Source organism: Haliaeetus leucocephalus, unplaced genomic scaffold (genome assembly GCF_000737465.1).
Source record: "Haliaeetus leucocephalus isolate CR32 unplaced genomic scaffold, Haliaeetus_leucocephalus-4.0 Scaffold897, whole genome shotgun sequence".
Taxonomy (NCBI): Eukaryota; Metazoa; Chordata; class Aves; order Accipitriformes; family Accipitridae; genus Haliaeetus; species Haliaeetus leucocephalus.
In genome coordinates this window covers 4,493,550-4,508,274 of record NW_010973333.1, presented here as the reverse complement: position 1 = coordinate 4,508,274, position 14,725 = coordinate 4,493,550, and the positions used below count along the sequence as shown (strand labels likewise).

At 40.8% G+C, this 14,725-nt stretch overlaps 1 protein-coding gene across 1 annotated transcript in view; it reads right to left on the bottom strand.

Moving 5' to 3' along the window:
• ENOX1 (ecto-NOX disulfide-thiol exchanger 1) overlaps window positions 1-14,725 on the bottom strand; it is a 153,215-nt gene that overhangs the window by 103,922 nt on the left and 34,568 nt on the right. The window lies entirely within an intron of this gene.

The window sequence follows — 14,725 nt, the reverse complement described above, 5'->3', positions numbered from 1 at the left end:
TTGCACCTTGGAATTAATTCTTTCTTGTCCTGTTACTTAATTGGATTAGTAGACTCTTTTCAACACATGTATTATTAAAATATACCACTACAGCCCCATAAAGCAAAATGCATATTTGGCAAACGTTTCTCTTTCTCCTTCCTGATCTCTTTGCCAAGACTTCCATACGTATTATTTAAAGCTGAAAGATTTACTGGGGAGCACCAGTGCTGTAACACCAAGAACTGTAATAAGCAGATGTTTCAGATGAACTGAGAGCCAACTTCTGAAATTTGCTTTCGTTAAAAACAAGGCTTTGGGTTTCTTGAGGCATAATGAATAAAATATTTTAAGAGACCAATCTCTTTGTTGGCATAACACTGCTGCTATTTGGCATCATCAATTATTTAAAAGGAGAGAGTTACTTTGGTGTTCTACAGGTTTTCTGCTGAGTTTTCTGGCTAGCAATGGGAAAGTATTTAATGATACATGTAAACGCGGGGTTTGGTAGCTCGGGAGTTTGTTTATTTTGAAGAAGCAAAGAGGGAAACAACTCCTTCTCTAGGATTTTTTATTTTTTTATATATATATTTAGGAAATTCGAGCTATGTTTGCTACAAGGCAGCATGATCAATGGAACATGACCAAAGGGGCCTGTTTCTTCATCCTAAATCTGCTTCATCCTAAATCTGTGACCCTGGGTCGGCCCACTGACCTTTCTGTATCTTAATTTCTGCATCTGCAAAACAGGTACAATAATACTCACTTACTGGTGAGTATTAGCTTACATTTTTATAGCACTTTGCAGGTGTAAAGCGCTCTGTGGGGGCTGAAAATTAGCATTATTATTCCTGTGAAACATCCATAATCATCTTCCCCGGGAAAGACAATTGAGGATTGAGAACCTCTACTCCAATACAGCCCGTATCTATTTCGGCCGCACGCTCCTTGCTCTCCACTCACTGACTGTGAGCCTTCATCATTTTCAGGCAGTTCTGTACAACAAGCGTAGCAAGCGCACAGCAAGCAAGGATTTGCTTTAGGCTTATTGAAGACTAGTATTAATGAAAACTCATGATATTACATTACTTTTTTTTAATAAGTGGGCTTATGAAAAAGGATTTGCTCTGGGTGTGATGGGGTTTTTTTTCAATATCGATGTATATGCATTGCTTTTCAGATTAAGGTTTGAAACTCGGAGCCTGTCATTTATTCCATGGGATGCAGTGGTGGCTGTATTAAATATTCATAGTTAGTGAATGCTGGGAGATAAAGTCAGAGGTGAAAGGGCAACATACAATTCAAAGAAGTCCTTAGGCTATGCTAATTTGCTTGATCTCTTTAAAAAAGAGATCCTGTGCAACACTCTCCTGCTGCAGGTGGAAGTCCATCATTACTACTCACTGCTAAAGCGGCCCGCAATGCTCCACGGCACGCAGAGCGGAGCACGACAAGGGCACCCAACGGTCCTCTGCTGGGATCAGGGAAAACTGGCGCTGGAAAGATGCCGATGGAGGCATCTCGTCCATCCCTCTGGACAAATGTAGGATCAGCTACAGCCCTAGCGAGATATGAAATTTCAGATTAAATCCAATAGCCGTAGCAGACCTACAGGTCTACTGAGGCATCCTGAGGCAAGGATGGAGCAGGTGGAAATGTACACGAAGATGGATGGAAGGCCAAGTTCTCCCTGTCCTGTGTGCATCTTTCAGGCCCCATGTGACAGCCAAGGGAAAAACATCGGCATCTGGCAACTGCTACAACAAGTTGCATTTAAACATTGCTGTTCTCTCTTTAAGACAACTGCCAGATACATTTCAGCTTCTCTACAGAAGTAGCAAACCGAAACAACAGCAAACTCTGCCCAAATCACAGACACATGCTCTCACCCAAAGCAAAGATGGCAGGTTTCAATAAGGTATGGTTTTCTGAATATTCCTTTGGCAGTGGTGCAGATACAGAGAAAAACAAGTCTAAGGGAGATGGCAACAAGGAAACTCATGTCCACAAACACTGCGAACATGGCCTTGAAAGGGAGCGGGGAGGGAGAGCTTTTAGGTTGCACGCCAATCAAAGCAGGGTTGTGATTTAAGCGGAAGAAAATTATTTCCCACTGATTGCTGCCATGTCCAAGGAAATGTGACTTTGTAGGTAACTTTGCCTGTGTTAAATAAGTACATGGCTTTGTCATCAGTTTCTTTTACAACTGGAATCAATCTATAAGAGCATGAGCAGAGCGCTGGGGGCCAACACTCACGAAACGTCCTTCTAGGTGTGCTGGGACTCCGTGCCTCCAGAAGGTGACTGTGCTGAGGTATATTGAAGAGGACTCAGTCAATAATTCTTGAAATCTAATTCCATATCTTGCAGGCACTAATCCAGACCCCACGAAGGTCAATTGCAAGACTACTGAAGGCACGAACAGCTTTTGACCAGGACCAGTTTTACTTTCTCTGTCCTCTGGAATGAGTTGCTTCAGTTTCCCAATGTGTTAAACTGAGAATGAAATGCTTTCACACATCATGTAAGCACTGAGAGGATGCACAGGTATCAGTCGCTGAGCATCCTGGAAATGAAAATCATTCTCTGAATACTAAAAACTACTACTTTGCATTGCAGTGATGGAGAACTCAGCTGGATTTCTGAATAGTGAAGTTCAGACCCCCAAAGAGATCAGTAGTGCTTGCATCTACAGAAAAGCTGATGCATGCCACCCGCATATTGCTGACAAACCATGAAGAAAGCCTACAAATGGGATGTCCAAACGAAATACTGGTCTGGACTCTGAGATGCAGAGAAAAAGGAACCGATAAAGTCACTGGAAAGGAAAGTCAATAAATTTGCCACACCTGTGATAGGATCCAGAAGAATCCCAAGTTTAACTATATTAATGCTACCGAGTGGTGCAAGAGGAGTTGGATATATAGCTCTTGTCTCGGGACAGGGGACAATCATCCATCAGCACCACCAATGCAGTCTGCTCCACGTCCAGGCGTAAGGCCTGTTTGGAGCAGGACCATGACACCAGTTAGAGCTTGAGACAGCTCCTGTTGGACTGAATGGTAAGTTTGTTGGTCTTCAGAATGAAAGATACTGATAGAGTTCTGCAGGATTATGAAAAATGGGAATCCACCCTGCCCATGTATTATTTCTAACAGATCCACTTGGATATATGATTATTAAGATATTGTAGACATGAATATGCTATGCTAAACACAGAGATACATTAAATTTATATACTACATATCTGAAGAGTTAAATAAGTAATATTTTATGCTTTCAATGATCATAGCATTATTTTTAAAGGGACCTATACATATATTTATGCAGCTAGGTAATGGTTTGTGATCTCTTGGAATTATAAAAACCAACTTGGCAGAAGAGAGAAAGCTTACATTTGAAAGATGTTAATAAATAATTACTAAATGAATTCATTAAAATAGAAAGTAATCAGAGATGATAAAGAACTTTAAGAATGGAAAAGCACACATTGTTCAAGTTAGAGTCCCTGTAGATACTGCACATAAAGCCTGAATATTCACACATTTGTACTAGAAAGTAAAAGCATTGAACGTGAATATTTTCAAGTCCACGTCTGCCTAAATTTGGCAAAAATGAGTTAATTCCTGTTTCATCTAACAAGAAATTGGCATGGTGGAGAACAATGAAACCTCTGAAGAACAAATATCTGGAATTGGCAGCCAGAGAGGCAAGAAGAAAAATCTTGAACACCTGGAATAGTTTTTAAAGCTCCTTTTTCTTTCAAGTAGAATACAGAAAGAACAAAATGTTTCACATGAAATCTTTGGGTCTGGAAAAAAATAGAAGAACAATAAAATCCCTTTAAGGATAACTATATTCTAACACAGTATGTAGTGTAAAACAACTACTTCTATTAGTCTCTAGTTTGGGAGTTTGTTGGAGCAACTTTGTCATCCATGAAAATAGCCACACAATCTCGGAGAAGCATCCTCCTTCCCTCCTTTGGCAACAGTTGCCGTCTGAATCACCTTCTGGTTTTGCCACGTTATTGCTCTGCCCAAATAACGCGGATGCATTCTCCTGCCAACTGTGCTTTTGGGGATTGCTCTCCATCACCAACACTAAGTTACCACCACATTTCCACCAGCCCTTACCACAAGTTATATACCTGCTCCGTATTACTTTTTATGGGTATAACTCCCTATATGATTCTCCGTGCTAGCCCTTGGACGCCTCATTTGTTTGGCCTGCAACTGCCAGTTGCGTCTGTGGTGTTTTATGACAGCTGCCAAGTTGTATTTCTGTTGGATGCATAAGAACACCCATGTGTGCAAACATGGATTTGTTTGTATGCCCCAGCTCGTACCCATGGAAGGTTTCCACCATGGACATCATCAGCCACGTGGCTCAGATCTGCTGGTCGAACACAGAGAGAGAGACAGTGAGTGGTGAAAACAATGATCTGGGTGCAAAATAGCTAACCAAAATAAAAAACTCTGAAAGGGGTCCCCATGGCCTGGGAGTTTTACACCTAAGCATACACCTAAGAATTTTACACCTAAGAAAAAAAGTCTATTTTTTGCTAGGGTTGAAAGATTAAAAAAGATCTGGTTCCAGGAACGGAGTTGCTTGCCAACATGCACTGCAAGGATTAGGACACTCCAGGCAGCAGCTCGTAATAAATGTAGTGAGATGCTTGTTAAAATTTGGTTTCTGTGGAGAAAAAAAGAAAAGCTTCTGGAGACTAGACATTTGATCGTGTACTTCAGAAACACCATTGCTGAGTATTTTGAAACCGAACATAGAGTTGATTTTTAAAAGTTGAGATTTAAGTTTTCCTGAAAAAGGGCAAATCTAATATAGTGTCTGGCTCCCTTAAATATATATATATGTGTATATGTATTATTTGGCAGTAGCAAAGAAAGAGTAGCGCTTTTTTTTTTCTCTGAAATGAAGAAAGAACCTCATTAGAATAAGAAAAATGTTGTTATTCTAAAAACTTCTTGCATTTTTATCTAAAATTCTCCCTCAAAACTCTACCGTCTCCAGTGTCTTTATCCTCATGTCAGTCTCCTTTTTTCTGTATCAGCAATTAAGAGTGAATATTCAGCTGCAACCTAGAGGCTGAGGTTGGATCACTGTTTTCCTTGGTCATTCAAATCTTACTATCTTCTGGGCTTCAGGAAGGTGGAGATGACTCATTTGGTCAGTATTATAGGGCTTCTCTCAATGTAACAAGCCTTCCGCACTGGGAAAAGCAGACAAAAGTGGGGGTGGCGGCAGGGGACCAGATCACTGATTTCCCAAGGAGATGTGCCAATCTAATTTGGCGTTGATCCAGCCGGAGGAGCCCAGTTGTGGAGCACCGCTATGAGCCCCAGAGAGCCAGACCTTGGAACGCAGCAGCATGGCAGCCACCGGCATCTTCCAGTACATTGCCTCGTCCAGTTTACACTTTATTAAACTTCTAGACTTCTCTGTTTCTAAAATAGACCCTGGGTTGTCTGGTAACCTTCCAGGCACATTCCAATAAACAAAGGCATGGGGAAAAAAGTCTGACAGCTCTTCCATTTGACCAGCATACCCACTATCATCCTGCCTCAGAGCACGGACCACCTGACTGTGGCCAGTAGCAGATGCCCAGGGCATCAAAATAAGAAATAGGCAGGTAAAGAACTCGTATACATTGAGTGCTTATGTATTGCCAGTAGCAGGCATCACAACTGAACAATCCTTTCTAGCAGGCACCTAGTCCACATGACTTGATTTATACGTTTTCACTAAATCCTACTGTGCACCTATTTATATTTTGAATCTGTTGGAATCTGTTTATATCTCTGGCTTTCAGAGTGTGCTGGTGTTACGATAGTAACAGAGTGGGGAAATGTGTGCTTCCTTTGCTTTGCTAAAAGAAGGTATTTGGCAGTTCCAGGCACACCTTCTAGTTCTTTCATCCTGAGAAGTCATGAATAGCTGTTCCTTATACACCTTATTCACAAGATTACAGATTTTATTTCTGCTTTTATATTTTGCCATCTGTTTGGCATGCAATCTTTGCCTCTGCAGAGCTGCTACAAAGGAATATGGATATGGAACCTCTGAGTGTGGCCCCTTTTAAAATCCTGAGATGGTAACTGCATGGGCAGAGATGTCACTGTAGGTGCTCATCTAGCCCTGAATTTTTTAAGAATTAAATATTGATGACATGGGTAGATCCCCTTAAATAAGCACTGCACAAACCCAAATGATGAAGCACCATGTGGGCACCGGACTCCTTCAGGAACAGGAGTAAGGCACGTTGCATCAACGTGCATGTGTGTGTGTACGTGTGTGTGTGTGTGTCTGTGTGTTTGTGTGCACGTGTGCATGTGTATATTTGGAGGAGTGGAAAGGAGTGAATGAAGGAGGGATAGGAAATCACCTCCTTGACCTCCAGCTTTCTCAGTTGGCCAGGGGATCCATCTTAACAGCATTCAGCAAGAGCTATATTCTGTGAAACAGAGCCTGGACTGTAGCAAAAACAAGTCTCTAAGGGAATTTTGACAAAAACGGGGGGTGAGGGGGAATCCAGATGAATGTTTCTCATTAATGATCAACCAAGTAATAATTCCTGTGAACTCTACAGCGTCTGCCAGACCTACTCCATAAACAAAGCCCTTGTAGCATCATCAAAACACTTGCCACTTGAAAAGTACTTCTGAGAGACATATATCACTGACAAAGTTTTAGGGCTGTATAATTGTACTTCTGCTTTTTTGAAGAAAACGCTGTGTCTGCACAGAGGAATAGTTTACAGCAGACAATCCCAAAACTTTAGATGCTGTTCCTCAGAGCTGGCTGTGCTGTAGCTGAAAACACTCAAAGCCAATTTGGCCTCCTCTTGATCCCTCCTCACAAAATCACAGGACAAACACTATATTTAGAGCAATATACATGACAAAGACTAAGTTAAAGAAAGCCACCTTCTCTTTTTTCAAGCAAATCATGGGATGAATCACTCCTGGTTCATCCTTTATTCCTGAAGCGCTTGGCAAAATAGGACCCCAATCTTGCTTAGAGCTTCTAATGAAATGCAAATAATAGGAGAGAATAGCAAATAATAATAATACAACAAAGTGTTACTACCATAGATGCCACTCTCCTCCTAAGGTGCAAATTCAACACTGCTGGGTAAAGAAATCTACAGAGTCACTGTAATGTTATTTCTATTACTCTTTCTGCTTATGGATAGCCATCAGTGCCGTTCTGACCTCAAAGCGTTCTCAGACACTACCTGCCCATGGTGAATCTACTTAGTTTCCCCTTCGAACAGCTCTGCAAAGAAGTACCTGACAGGCAAGCCTGATAATGAGCTGGAAAACTCAGGACTTGCTGTTGAGGGAGTCTGATGATGGTTTGTCAGTTTTTCACGGCTGACAGCTGCACGTGTAAGAAGCTGAAGTCAGAAAAAATTGACTAATCTTAGTCTCCATCCACAATCAGCTGCTCTTCCATGTGTAAAACCCCATTGCCACTGCAGCGGAAATTTGCGGAGGTGAAAACTGAAGGGGGAAAAAAGCAGAAAAATAGGAAAGAAGGAAAAAGGTAAAGAGAAAAATTGAAAGAAATGCAGGGAAGAAGGTGAAGGAGAAGGAAAGATGAACAGACAACAGTATTGTCTGGAACCTCTGTGTCATGGGTCCATGCTCTATCCACAGGGTGTTTTGCCCAGTGCCAAGATTTTGAAGGATTCATGAGATTATAGCACTTCGGGATGTCCAGAGTGCTGACCTTCCCCAAGTCCCTGCTGCTTAAGAACCACTCCATGCAGTAGGAACAACAGGCTTCTTCCATCTCCTCATCAATAAATCACGTCCTCGTATGGGGTCAGTCACAAGTTCATTGTGAAGAAAATAACAAAACTGCAAATTCTGCACACTGCCACCTGATCCCCAGTTAATAGCTCCAAAGCCAGTTTGTAAAAATATGGGACCAGCCGATATGGAAGATGCAATGTAATACATTGCTTATAGAATATAAAATGTGCGCAGCTGTTATTTCCTGACTTTCAAAAGTCTTTGTGCACTCACTGTATGCTGCCTGGGACAACCCTCTCCACTTTTGCACTTCTGCGTTGAATTTCTCCAGTTTTGGACTCATCACGGTGGGCTATTCAGTAAGGCTAGCCTTAGCCAAACAAAGTAGCCTCTCTAAGCTCCCTCCATTGGAAGCTGTTCAATCTGTTTGCCTAATGAACCTCTTCCTAAAATAAAACTTTGCTATGTTCCTTGAAAATGAGATCACCTTTCACCTTGAAGCTCTAGAAGGTGAGAAAAGAAATAAATAAAACATGATTATACAGCTTGGGAACTGTTAATGGATTTTTCTTTGCTTGCTCTCTAGGAAAGTGCTGCATTCCAGAAATCTGAGAGGCATTTGTATAGGCACAAAAAGAAAAAAATGTTATTGGAAGATATAACCACCTAAGTAGATGTAAATGAATACCGAAAAGAAGTTGGAGAAATAGGAAAAATTTCAATTCCCAAGCTAGGCTAATACTGAAATATAACCCTTGTAATAGATGAAACATAAAAAGCCTCCAGTGTGTAAAAGATGGTAAAATACCATCTTCTGGATATTAATGTGACCTCAGAGAAAATGGGGGGAAAAAATGAAAACTCAGACATTCCATAGGACATTTCCCAAATGAAAACAAAAGGGACTCATTTTTCTCACGAATCATGAAAGAAGTTCTGGCTATTAACGTGGAGTTACCGTGTGGATCCTTGAATCTGTGGAATGCATACAAACACTCTCCTTGCCTTTCCAGGGTCACAGGAGTAACGACAGCCTTGCCAAAACTGGAAAGAAGCTGTACAGTCCAGAAAGGCGTATCACCTGCATGGGCAAGGTCTCGCAGAAACACAGGAAAAACTGGGCTCTGTCAGACTGAAAGATCCTTCTACTCCTGTAGCCCACAAGCCTGCCTCTAACAGCAAATCCCTAATTTTGTTTAGTACCAGAACAGGACAATCCTGAAGCGAAACCTCCATATAATGATCTCCCAATCTCTCACTCTGCACCTCAGGGGCTTCCTAAGCCAGAGGAAGTTCTGTGTCTCCTTCAGGTTTATTTTTGGATGAAAATACCAATGAGCATTATTGTATGGGATGTATTTCTCTTGGTGAGAACTTGGACAGTCTTCTCTTGGTCATTACTGGAGATGACAGAAAGTTGTCCTGGGAAATCAGCTGGAAAAACCTTAGTGATGCTATTTCAAACTTTTAGCCAAGTTATTCTACGTGTATGCTTCTTTAAAAGCCTAAGCAAACAGGCATAAGAAAGACTTAAACTATAATGTTAAATGATTGTTCCTGGTACTATTTTCCTAGTTTCTTTCATATTAAATCATTTAAATAGCAGGGTCCAAATTCCTAAAACCATTATATCTTTAACCCACAGAGTACTGGAAGGAGGGTAAGAACACCAGATGTAGTAAAGACTTGCTATCTATAAATGAATGCAGTAAGAAATCTTGATATTTTGTATTATCCTCTACTAGAACTGTTTGACCTCCATACAGTTTATGGCAGTAACTTGTAGGACAATATTTGAATGCTCTTTGCATAGGTAGAATACCTGTTGGATTTTAATTTGATTAACTAACTGTTGAGTAAGTAATAAAGTGGTACTTGGTGAATTAATAAACTGTTTATTGGTTAAGAATTAGCCAAGAATCCTATCTTGAGAAATACTATGCTACATAAAACATGATCTGAAAAGAAGCCAGAGTTGATAGCAGCAACTAATGCTCCTGAGTGTCTATAAAAAGAGCTGTCTTAATTAAACTCCAATGCACTATGACAAAGCTATTTTGTTAGATTTTGGCTTTAAAAGCCATCTAGCACCTCAGCAAACTGAAAAACGTTCCTATGTGCTTAGGTCTCACTGCAAATACTGCAGTTAGTTACTACAGCTCTTCTGGACCATGAGAAACCATTAAGCTGCTCTGCAGAAGCAGGTGTCCTAGCTAATGGCAGGCTCAGGCCATGGGCAGCGTATCTCCATCCAAACCAGAAGGATTTACGAGTTCACAGGAGTCTCAGCCAGGTATGGCCTGAGGACTGGGTAGCCACATGGGGAGGAAGAGAGGGAGCTGTGGTGACGAGAGAGCTTGCACATAGACGTAGATGACAAAGGATGTAAAATCAGGCACGAGTGACTTAAAGAACAAGCATTTTGCATTGAGGAGTATGGGATGAATGTCATATAAACCAAGAGAATGGAAAGTACCATCCAAAGTACAATTCCTTCTACATTCAAAAGAGGAAGAATGGCAAAAAAGACCATGGAATTGAGCCATAGAGCTCAGGCAACCATCTCTTCTCCAGCTTTGGATAACTTGCAACACCCTCAGTTTTTAGCTAGACATCTGCCAGAAGGGAGGGTTTCTAGACAAAAATGGAGTGTGTTGCTCACGAAACAGGAGATTATTTTTTTTATCCTTTCCACTGTTAGACCTGTGATTTGACCTGTGTTCTCAAACACAAACAAATAAATAGAAAAGATTAAATAAATGTAAGCTATAAACTTCCACATGTTAGCATTGTCTTGTTCTGCAGCTGGTAAGTCCATGAATGTAATACTGGGCCTGAGCTAAAAGTATTTAGAATTATAGTTTTTGAAACGTCTCTTCATTAGTTAAGGCTTCCTTTGACCACCTGTCTCCTTCTCAAATTTTGCAGGGTTTGAATATTTCCTGGTGCGTTCGCTTCAATATAAGATAATTCAACTTTGCTTTGCATCTATGAATCTGACTGATTGGTTTTAGATCTTGACGATATAAGCTCGAGGGCCCTCTCAGCTCTCTGAAGTGCCTATTTAGGCAGCCAGACTCCATGGTCAAATGGCCGGCAATGGTGGTAACTCGAGTACTCTTCATGGCTGGTAGAGAAATCCCAAATGGGATACCCCTAACTTCATAATAAAGCAATTCCCCGTCTTCAACACGCTGAGTATGGTAATTACTCCATTGACCAATTTAGAAGAGGCTTGACATTAGAACAGTGTCAGGAGAGTGTGCGTCACGCCAAGGTAAATAAGGGTAGTCCATATGTCTGAAAGCTGTTACTTCAGCCTTTCAGCAGACTTAGACAGACATTTCTGCATCCTTTGACATCTGGGTCACAACCATAAAGTTTTCCATTACAAGTACAATAATTATAACATTATGACTAGCTTTTTCATCTCATCTCCATTCCTTTTGCATTTCCCACAGAGCAGAAACCCCTTCTCTCCACCATCTGGGCATCTCTCTAGTACAAGGAAGGTCAGCAGCAGCTAGAGATGCCAGAGTAGCCAGCTGCTCTGCCGGCCTCCCTCCCCGGGGCCTCGGTACCGGAGCCATTATCAATGGAACGGTGCGGACTAATAAACCTCGATTTTGGCAAATAGCCCAAGGGCAGCCAGCTGGAATGGGTTAAATTGTCCCGAGGTTCTTTTAAGTTACTCTGGGACCTGTGCAGGGCAGTGCAGAGAACTGGGTTAATGCTTTTGGCCCCCAGTGACTCCTTTGCATCTCTCCTGTCTCTCGCAGCGAGGGGAAATGCACGCCTCAACTAATAATAAACCAACGCTGAGCATGTGGAGAACACCGTGCCAAATATCAAACAGCTGGGGCTCTCTGGCCAGCCATTAGCTAGCTCAATCACAGCATCGCCTGAAGTCTTCGAGAAAAGAAGTGGAAGTACGGTGGGTAAAAAAGAAACTTCCAAATCAACTGGAAAAAAACCAATCTTAGAACATTTGTATAAAGCTCTCGTGTCTTGTCAAGGAGTTTATTATGACATAGCTTTTATTTCCTAACAAACACAAACCTCTCATCATGTTCTTCACCAAAAAGGGACTAAAATGATGAGAAATGCTTACAGGAGGAAGAAGGAATCTCTCAAGAACACTTGCATCTCTGTACCTCCAAAATAGCTTAAAATACAGGCATTGCTCTTGGCTGTCTTCGGCGTGTGAAAAAAAGGGTTATATTTTTCCTTAGAAAGTAGCGCTCTTGACAACATTCTTACAATGTCATATTTCATTACCCTGTTTAACAGGGAAAAGGTCTTGTTTGAAAAGAAATCAGGAGTCTTTATAAATGAACAGCATACTTCAGGAAGCAGAGTGAGGCACTGTGTGCACAAAATTAGTTCAACCTGTATCCCGATTAAGGAAGAATCCAGGCTTTGTATCTCTTGTGCATAACACATTTTAATTTAGATTATATTAGTGGTTGTGTGCAAAACTTGTAACTTAAAATTCCTGCTGCTAGAAAATTTCATCTGTAAGTTCTGGCAGCCTGCACCAAAGGTTCATCTGCTTATATTTCAGAGCAGCGAACTAAAGGCAGAGCAATTTCACACAGACTCACACACAGAACCAACCCCACCATTCAGAAATGAAATCAGCCTTTTTGGTATTTACAATCTATTATCAGAACACTCTATGTGTGACTCTCTTTGACAATGCTTTCAAGAAAGATGCAGGTTTATAAATGCCAAGAACAGAAGAGACATTCATTATTTCAAGAAGTATCAATTTTTTGGCAAATTAAAGATAAAACCAAATTATGTCAGACAGACTTTGTTTCAAATTATAACGGTTCTTTATCCCATTTTTAGGGAAAATGCATTTCTTTGTAACATTTAAGGGCTAGAAAATGTTATCCACATTAAGATGCTTCTTCTGCCTCACCATGTACATTTCCACAGCTTGGGTTCTGTCAATAGTTTTATAATAAACCATTTTTTCCAGAGGTTTGTACATCAACTATAAAAATATATTCCAGGATGAAAATTGGCAGAGTGTTGATTCTCAGTTCAAGGATACATGGTAGTATTGTTCTTAACATATTTTTAGCATCTTTTTCCAAGATGAAAAAGAAAACCCAACCCAAACTTCCTTCACAGGCTTTGTTAAGCATTTTTTTAAAAGGTGTCAAACTACGATCTCTAGTAGTGGGGCAATATAAAAACATACAAAACTTGCGGTATGCAAAATGTATTGGAGGACAAGGTGTAGTTGTATCTGACATTTGGTGTACAATAAATGCAGCATAACTGAGCAATGCTCAATAAATAGTGTGTAATTATTTAAGCTTGCAAAAAATCTTTGATAAGGTCCTTCCCGAGAGGCTGACAAAGAAAGTGTGGAGGCATAAAGTGAGAGGCAAATTCTTGTCATGATTGATACAGATCAGAAGCTGGCCAAAGAGACAGGAAAATCAAAAATAGGAACAAACGGGTACTTTCCATCTGAAATGAGCAGTGTGATTGGAGATAACATGTTGATAATTGTATTGAAAAGAGAGGGAGTAATGTTACAGCAAAACCCACAGAAGACATACAATTGATTGCCTGAAAAAAGAAATATATATCTCAAGAGGCGTTTTAGAGGAACCAAACACAAGGAAAACAGATGCGCCCAAGGATGTCAGTGCGAAGAAATCCCAAATGAGGCTCTTTGCAGAGGATGGGCTGAGCGGCTCGTACAGTAAAGGTCCGGCAGTGTGGCACTGCATCGAGGGGGCCAGGGAAGCCAATTAAAGGTTAGCCTGGATAAGGGACAAGAGAAGAAACTACGGGAAAAATACTGCAAGCCTCTTAGAAAAGCCAGACCCTCACCTGACATACCATGTTCTGAATTAGTCAACCCATCCTCCCCAAGCAATATAAAAGCACAGCAAAAATAGGACAATGAGTATCATCAGGAACATTATAAAGTAGCTCAGAGGAACCACTGCTGAAAAAGCCTCGGACTGCTCACTGGGGAGAAGAGGCAGTTAACGTAGGAGCATTACAAAGCTCATGAATTTTACAGAAGGGGTAAGCGGGCAGGTTCTGTGGACTCTGCTCCACGATACAAAACTGGGAAGCGTTTAGTGAAATAAATAAAGAAGTTGTAAATGAAGAACAGGTAGGCGGAAACATTTCTTGATTGCAACAAGCAATTACTCCCATGGAACTCCACGTTATGTAAAACTTAACTGAAAGAAGATCTTAACAGAAGTAAAATATAAAGAAAGAAAGAAATACAGACAAAACCACACAGAGAAACACATCATAGACCTTAGACAACAAAAGTGTTCAAGATGACAAAACAGAAGGCAGGGCTGCTGAGGTCACCTATTATTAAAATTGTCTGACACTTCCTATTGCAACACCCTGTTGTCAGTTGCTTTTAGCTTTGCCAATCATTAACAGTTTGGACTGAAATTTTACACGTCAAATATCTGCCCGAGGCTGAAATACTCTGGAAAATTTTAGTCCGAACAATTCAACTGCTGCACAAATGGAGCCAGAGAAAAGTACTCGGGGTTTTTATTTCATGTTTAAAAATATGGTTTTCTGTCTCGGTGGTTGTAGCCCCTCCAGACTTTGGAGGGAGGATGTAATATTTCAGAGGTGAAAAGCCTTCACATTGTAGCGGTAATATTTGCCATTCTCTTTAAACTCTACCTGAAAATTCAGGCAAATTATGCCTTTGAATAAAATTATATTCACTCTTGCTCTGAAAAATAGATCTATTTTTGGCTTTAATAGCTGAAATCACAAAGGATTACATCTTCCACGAATGTGTCAGATTGTGCTTGCACCTCCGCTCGGCAACCAAGGAAAGAGTTAAAGCAGAAAGATCGCAGCTATTGTCGACGTTTGAAATGATTTGTTCCAGTCTTTTAAAACCTGAAACCTAAAGTTGCCTTCTACTTCTGTCCTCTTTTTGCCTTCAGTCTGCA